Below are 6,857 nucleotides of genomic sequence, written 5' to 3'. Positions count from 1 at the left end.
AACACAAATGTGACCACAAAACAACACAACAACAGTGATAACACAATGAAACACAACTTAATAACTTGTTTCAATTGGAGAAAAGTGCTGTCAAGTGTCTGTGATATGGTTCCAACTACTGGTTGCAATCAGTGTGAAAAAGTAGTAGAAGAAGAAGAAGTTGTCGAGTCATTTCCTGTAAGTGTGTAGCAGAAGTGTTTAAATTTGTAACAGTACTACCCCGTTGAAGTTTGCACACTGCACAAGTACCTGCACCGTCTCACAGTGTACTGTAAAGCAGTGCACCTGGAGAAGTAAGGTAAGGTAAAACTTTATTGATTGAAATTGTTTTTTTTCCAATAGCCAATACATTGAGCAATTTTTTATAGGGAGTGAGTCAATGTGCAAGGCATTCTGGGATACCACTTTCTACTAAGGATGGCCCTGAAGAACCTCACAAGTTAGGAGGATTCTCATTCCTCAACTTTTGATTCTTGAACAGCCCTTAGTCATCCTGATTTTGAGCTTGAGGAAGCAGTTTCATGGATTAGGGGATTAAATCTAAATCGGTCCATTGAGCAGCTTCAAAGGCTCTGCTGGATGTTTCCTAATTCACTTCATCGGGATCTCAAGTTCCAGCCTGTCGGAGTCAGGATTCTGTCCTGGTGGAAAAACACCTCAACTTTCTCTTTGGTTATTGATAAAAAAAAAGTTTTACTGTAGTTGCCTCTGGCTTACAAAATAACATTTCTGGCCAAACATTGAACTCTTAACCACAACCATTCCCGTCATCCTCATCCTTTCTTCACGGAAAATTCCAATATTTTTTAACAGCCCTGACAGTAAAGTTTCTGATTCTTATTATGTCTTAAAAAAACAACTTTGTTCACAACTTTATCCGTTTATCTAGACATTGAAGTCAATTTCCTTGTGTTTCACATCAGTCATCGTTGTAGCTTTTTTTCCAACACAAATATTGTCACGTGCGCTGTTGTCTTGTTGTGACAGTGGGTCAGCTGGCAGTTGTGTTGTTGTGCGCCGTATCACCGAGTCTCTTTTTATCTGCCGCCGTGGTTGAGCCGCAAAGAGATAACGTCCTCAACAACATCGCCGCCTGCACAATATTGTTTACACCTCGCACACGCACACGCCAAACCAGCGCTCGCACACACACACACACACACACACAAACCCACTCGTGTGTCACGGGCTATTAATACACTGGTGATTCCTACACATGTTTGTGTATTCGACGACACGAGGTCGTCACGGAACGTCCTGCTGGAACATGTGGTTAACTGCCGCCCCCTTCATCTCACACGGAGGTCCTCGCTGCACACACATGCACACACATGCACACGCACACGCAACACTGCACGCACAACATTGCACTAATATTTCAACCATTTTTTAAAGGTTGCACATTTAATCCCTCTCTCTCCTTCCCAGCTGTTCAAAATGGGTCTGGTTCTGCTCAAGGTCTCTCTTCATACCCACAAGCAAGATTTTCAAGAAAATGTAAAAAAAATACTAGCTGGTTTGTTAGCTTAACAGTATCAATGACATTTTTACCTCACTTTTTGTCACATTTATCTTATTTTATAACATTTATAATGATAAACATTCAACATTTCTTCTGATTTGAAACCTTTATCTCTTTGTTAACTTTCAAGTTTAGGATGACATTTCCATTGGTACAGTTATTAAGTCATTCTGATTTTATTAAGTCAATTATTAGTAAAATGTATTTAGTAAACAAGCAATTTACTAAAAAATAACATTGCTTTTGTCTGGCTGACAATGATCCAGTACTATTTTCTGATTCCATTAGTATATTTTTTAAACAATAAACAAGTATTTTTAGAAATGTAATGACATTACAAAAACAATGTCTTACTTATTTACTTACTTACTTTAGTAAGTTACTTTTGTTGTGGTTATTTATACAATGACTATTTGTCTTTTTTATTTCGTAGAAGTATATTTAAAACTTCAAAGTTTATGCATTTTTTGGAGGAAGTTTCCCAGTAGTTGTAAAGAAAGGAGAGAGGACAGTACCTTGGGGCACACCAGTATTACTCTCTACATGAAAACTGAGGTTTGTTGGTGATCAAGGCCATTTTATTACATGTTTGTTTACTGAAATAGAAAACTCTTATCGTACAAAACCACCTGTAGAAGTATATACTATGATATTGTTGCATGGTTTGGTCATTACAGGTATTTTTTAAATGGTTTTTCTACTAGGTTTTTGGCAATTGTAATACTTTACTAAGTTATAATATCTCTGAACCCTTCAGTTTGCAGGAGGAGTGTAGGTGATTCCGTGATAAAATAAATAACTCGCTTCAACAAGATTAAACAAGTAACTCGGCTCTAACTGATCGTCTTCTTCATTCCATCACGGTGAGTCGTCTCCGGCAGGAAACAAGTTGAAATGGTCGAGTGGGCAGCGACCAGAGAAGGGAAGCAGATCAGGGAACAGGGGGATTCCCTTGTTTCATCAGAAAGGAAGTGGATGTGTGTAAAATCTAATCCTAGATAATCTGTGACAAAACAACAACAACAAAAAATCCTGCGTATCACAATAACTATGACTCAACAGAATATTGGTAGCGAAAGCTTCTGTTAAAATGACGTAGATCTAGTGAAACAATTTTTAAAGTTTATTAAAAGATGGATTAAAAAGAACAAAACGCTGTTATATCTGTGTGCAGCTTCAAACTGAGCCAGAACCTTGTGATCAGTTCCTTATTAAACAGAAAAGTTTTTCACGTACGATTTATTTTCCTGTTCTGGTCGACACGTATGCCCTGACTTTTGTTGGAACATAACGGAAGTGAAACTATGCATTTGACTTATTGAGCCAGGCTTGTTTATGTTGAATTTAAATCTGTTTTTTGTACACATGATTCTAACTCTTCTCTGATTTGCGTTGGCTTTTATCTCGACCAGACATCAGATGAAGAAAGAAGGCTCATCTCACTCCAAGATTAGATTCTTTCCTTTATTTAAAAAATATCAAATCACTTCTTTTTGCTGACCGTGATGACAGGCGTGATGGTGAAATTCCAAAATGTGGATGTCGAAACGGTAACAGGAGTTCAACTTTGTGCAATTTCAAAGTTCTGCAACCGATTCACCGGATGTTCCTCCTCATGCTTGCTGTTGACATGAACTTTAATGTTGTATTTGTGAAGTAACTCTGTTCTTTTTTTTTAAATTGTCCAACAACAGGAGTGAAATAAATAATATGACAGGGTCAAAGATAGTTGAACAGTTTAATGTCACCAAACTATCTGCAACAAGACGTGTAGAGTCTGATTGTGATATGGTCTTTTTATTCTTGGAAATTGGATTTATCTTAATCATCTTTTTGTTTATTCACTCCGACATCGGTTAAACTCTCATTCCAAGTCTGTGTATAATTGTTGACATCAATAATCTATGGTTCCTATCTTATCTTAAACACTGGTATCTTTATAGGTTATTTTAACATGAACGTTAATATATTTGTCCGACAGGCCACATTTAACGACTAATAGGGCCAGAAAATGTACATTTTCCGATTTAATACCATACCAGCCTCAAGATTACACATTTAGCGTTCTGACCTGCTGAGTGAAATCATACCAAGACTGACCCTTCACCTCAGGGTCAAGGTGACCCAAAAATGTGTTATCCCTTGTGTTGTTTCTGGCTCGACGACCACCACCACTGCACATGTATTTATGGATGGAAGCCAGGGAGGTCGTTGACCTTGACCCAGAGACAACACAAGGGATACCTCAAAAAAAATTGTCTTTGGGCCTCTGGGTCACCTTGACCCTGAAAATACACAAGGGATACCTCAAACACATGTTTTTTGGGGCCTTCAGGTCACCTTGACCCTGAAATAACACATGGGATACCTCAAACACATTTTTTTTCTGGCCTCCTAGTCACCTTGACCCTAAGATAACACATGATACTACAAACCCATTTGTCATTGGGCCTCTGGGTCACATTGACCCTGAAATAACACAAGGGATACCTCAAACACATTTGTTTTCTGGCCTCCGGGTCACCTTGACCCTGAGACAACACAAGGGATAGCACAAACCCATTTGTCATTGGGCCTCTGGGTCACCTTGACCCTGAAATAACAGTTAACTCTGTTTCTATGTAAACATTGACTCTAGATTACAGTGACTTCCTGAGGTGACTGGGAATGAATGGATGAATTTACAGAATGTTCTTCCACACCTTCCACACCTGCGCTGACACACGTCTGAATCTGCTCAACAATGAGCGGCTAATATTGAATGGAATGACCAAGTTAAAGCTCTTGCTCAACATCGTCAAGGATCACAAAGGTATCCGAGGAATTGAAAGTATCCGAAGCCGATGTTGACTCTCGGAGGCTCGGCCCGGGCGGAGCCGCTTTCAAGTAACTTTTCATGTATTTAAAACCATTCATTACCTCGGACGGTTCACGTCACGCCCTCGCACTCTCACATCCTGTCTAATTAAAGACTGGTTGAAATGAGCCGCTTGACCTGAAGAAGGAACTTTGACAAACTTTAAAACACAGAATTCCACCTCATTCTTTGTGTTTAGAAAAGTCAACCAATTAGTTAAGTTAAGTTAAAGTGCATTTTTTTCACCCTACATTAAACTTTAATCATTTTCTACTCACCCTAGTGTTGAAAGTATGGGGTTATTTTCAGAGTAGTTATTTTTTATTGTTATGGACAAAAAATGTTTGTTCATTTTAATGTAGCAACTGGAGCTCAGTCGTCTTTATCTTCCTCCAAAAAGAGACTTAAAAACCCCCAAATACCTCCATACTGCTCGTCTGTAACGTTCATCTTGTATTAAAGCCTCGACATGAGAAGAATGGTTGAGAGAAAATGAAGGAAGTCAATCTTTAAGGCTTGTTTATAGCAGAAGCTAAAATGCTAACATGCTACACAGACAGGAACACAATCTCCCACTGTCTGCCCGGAGTGTTTCCTGTCTGTGTAGCATGTTAGCATTTTAGCTTCTGCTATAAACAAGCTTAAAATAAACACTTCATTTTTTCTCAACAATTAATTTTGATTTTGAGATTACAAAATGAACATTACAGACGAGCAGTATGGAGGTATTTGGATGTTTTTAAACATCTTTTTGGACAAAGAAAAGTGAGTTTCTTTTGACACCGTCATATGAAGATGTATTTTTACCTATAACTCCAAAAAGGAACAGATTTCTCTAGTAATCCTAACCCTTAGACGACATGAGGGCGAGTAGAAAATGAGTTTGAATGAATCAAAATGTGGTTCAAAACCAAATCTTGAGCGATAAGACCTTGAATCCTCCTTTGTGAAGATCTGGTGATGCTTGGGATGGAGCCGACCTTGGGCCATGAAACACCAGCTGGATAAACCAAGTAAGTTAGTAAGTAAGTAATAGTAATTTGTAAAGATCTTTCTAGACCAGGGTCACAAAGCGCTTGAATAGTTAAAATATATACTTTAAAAGATCAAAACACATAAGACAAACACAGGACTCCCAGAAAAGGATTTCTCTCCTCTGGTCTGAAAACAAATGTGTTTGCGGTATCCCTTGTGTTGTCTCTGGGTCAAGGGTAATAACCTCCACCTGTGCTTATGTATTTCTGTGTTAAGGGGACATTTGTTCGACTATATCAGTTTGTATAAGAAGTTTTAAGAGGTGGAGTAGATTTTAAAAATGAGTAAAAACATTCATAATTTTCGCTGTATATCTGAGAGGATATTCTCTCCGGTGTGTCCTGGGTCTCCCTCCCGACCTCCTATGTCACTACGGAGAAAACTCATTTCAGCTGCTTGTACTAGCGATGTTTTTGAAATTGACAACTGTATGAAAAGAAAAAACTCACACAAACAAAATGTGGGATAGAAGTACATTTAACTGTTAGCATCACTCAATCCAAATATCAGTACTTCAAGAGTTTCTGACTCGTATACTTCACCGTGGTTCCGGTGCACTTGTCTCAGGAACGCCAGGAATCTCAACATGACGGGACATGTGGGGCGACGTGATGCAACGGCCACAGAAAGGAAGTGATATTTGAAGGATCCTCTCCTGGAAAACTACCGACAGTCGCCGGAAGGAAGTGGATCCTTCGGAGTCACAGTCAGCTGGGAGAGGCTGTGAGTCACGAGACCATTGAAACTGTGAGTAGAACCTGTGGCCACACTCCAGGAAAACTCATTTTACATCTTTCAATCTTGTAATCATTATTATTGATCATGAATCATAACAATTATACATATTATATATGTATATATAGTTAGATATATCGTTTTATATTGTTTTAAATGCGATTTAAAGATATTTTAAAGTGTTTTTATTGATCGTTGCTGTTGTAAATTCAAATGCCTTTGAATAAAATGTATTATTATTTTAATTTTTATTATTCAAGTAAATTTGTGAGACAAAAATCCTCATCAGAAGTATTTATTGGTGATTGTTGTGAGTCAAACACATTTATTTCTCCATTAATACTCAAATTTATGCTTGAAAACATTTCAGATATTGATTAAATAAGTTATTAATAAATACTAATGACAAGCTATATATATATATATATATATTTATATAAAGAGTCACTGGTATTATATATAAATACTAGATTTAACTTGTTTTCAATATACTTTATTGATCTCCACAGACAAATCTCACGGAGAAATTCAATACAGATGGTATTTTAAAATACTTTCAACAAATTATTCTAAAATGTAGTTAATTCATTGATTTAATTTGTCAAACTTTGAAAACAACTTCATGAAAATCATTTTAAAAATGGAATTATTTCAGTTTCTAAGTAAAAAAAAAGGCAAGTTTATGTTCAGACTGTGATTTTTAATTGT

This window comes from Callionymus lyra, chromosome 1 (genome assembly GCF_982586985.1).
Source record: "Callionymus lyra chromosome 1, fCalLyr1.hap1.1, whole genome shotgun sequence".
Taxonomy (NCBI): Eukaryota; Metazoa; Chordata; class Actinopteri; order Syngnathiformes; family Callionymidae; genus Callionymus; species Callionymus lyra.
The sequence above is the reverse complement of the archived record's forward strand: the minus strand, read 5'-3'. Positions refer to the sequence as shown.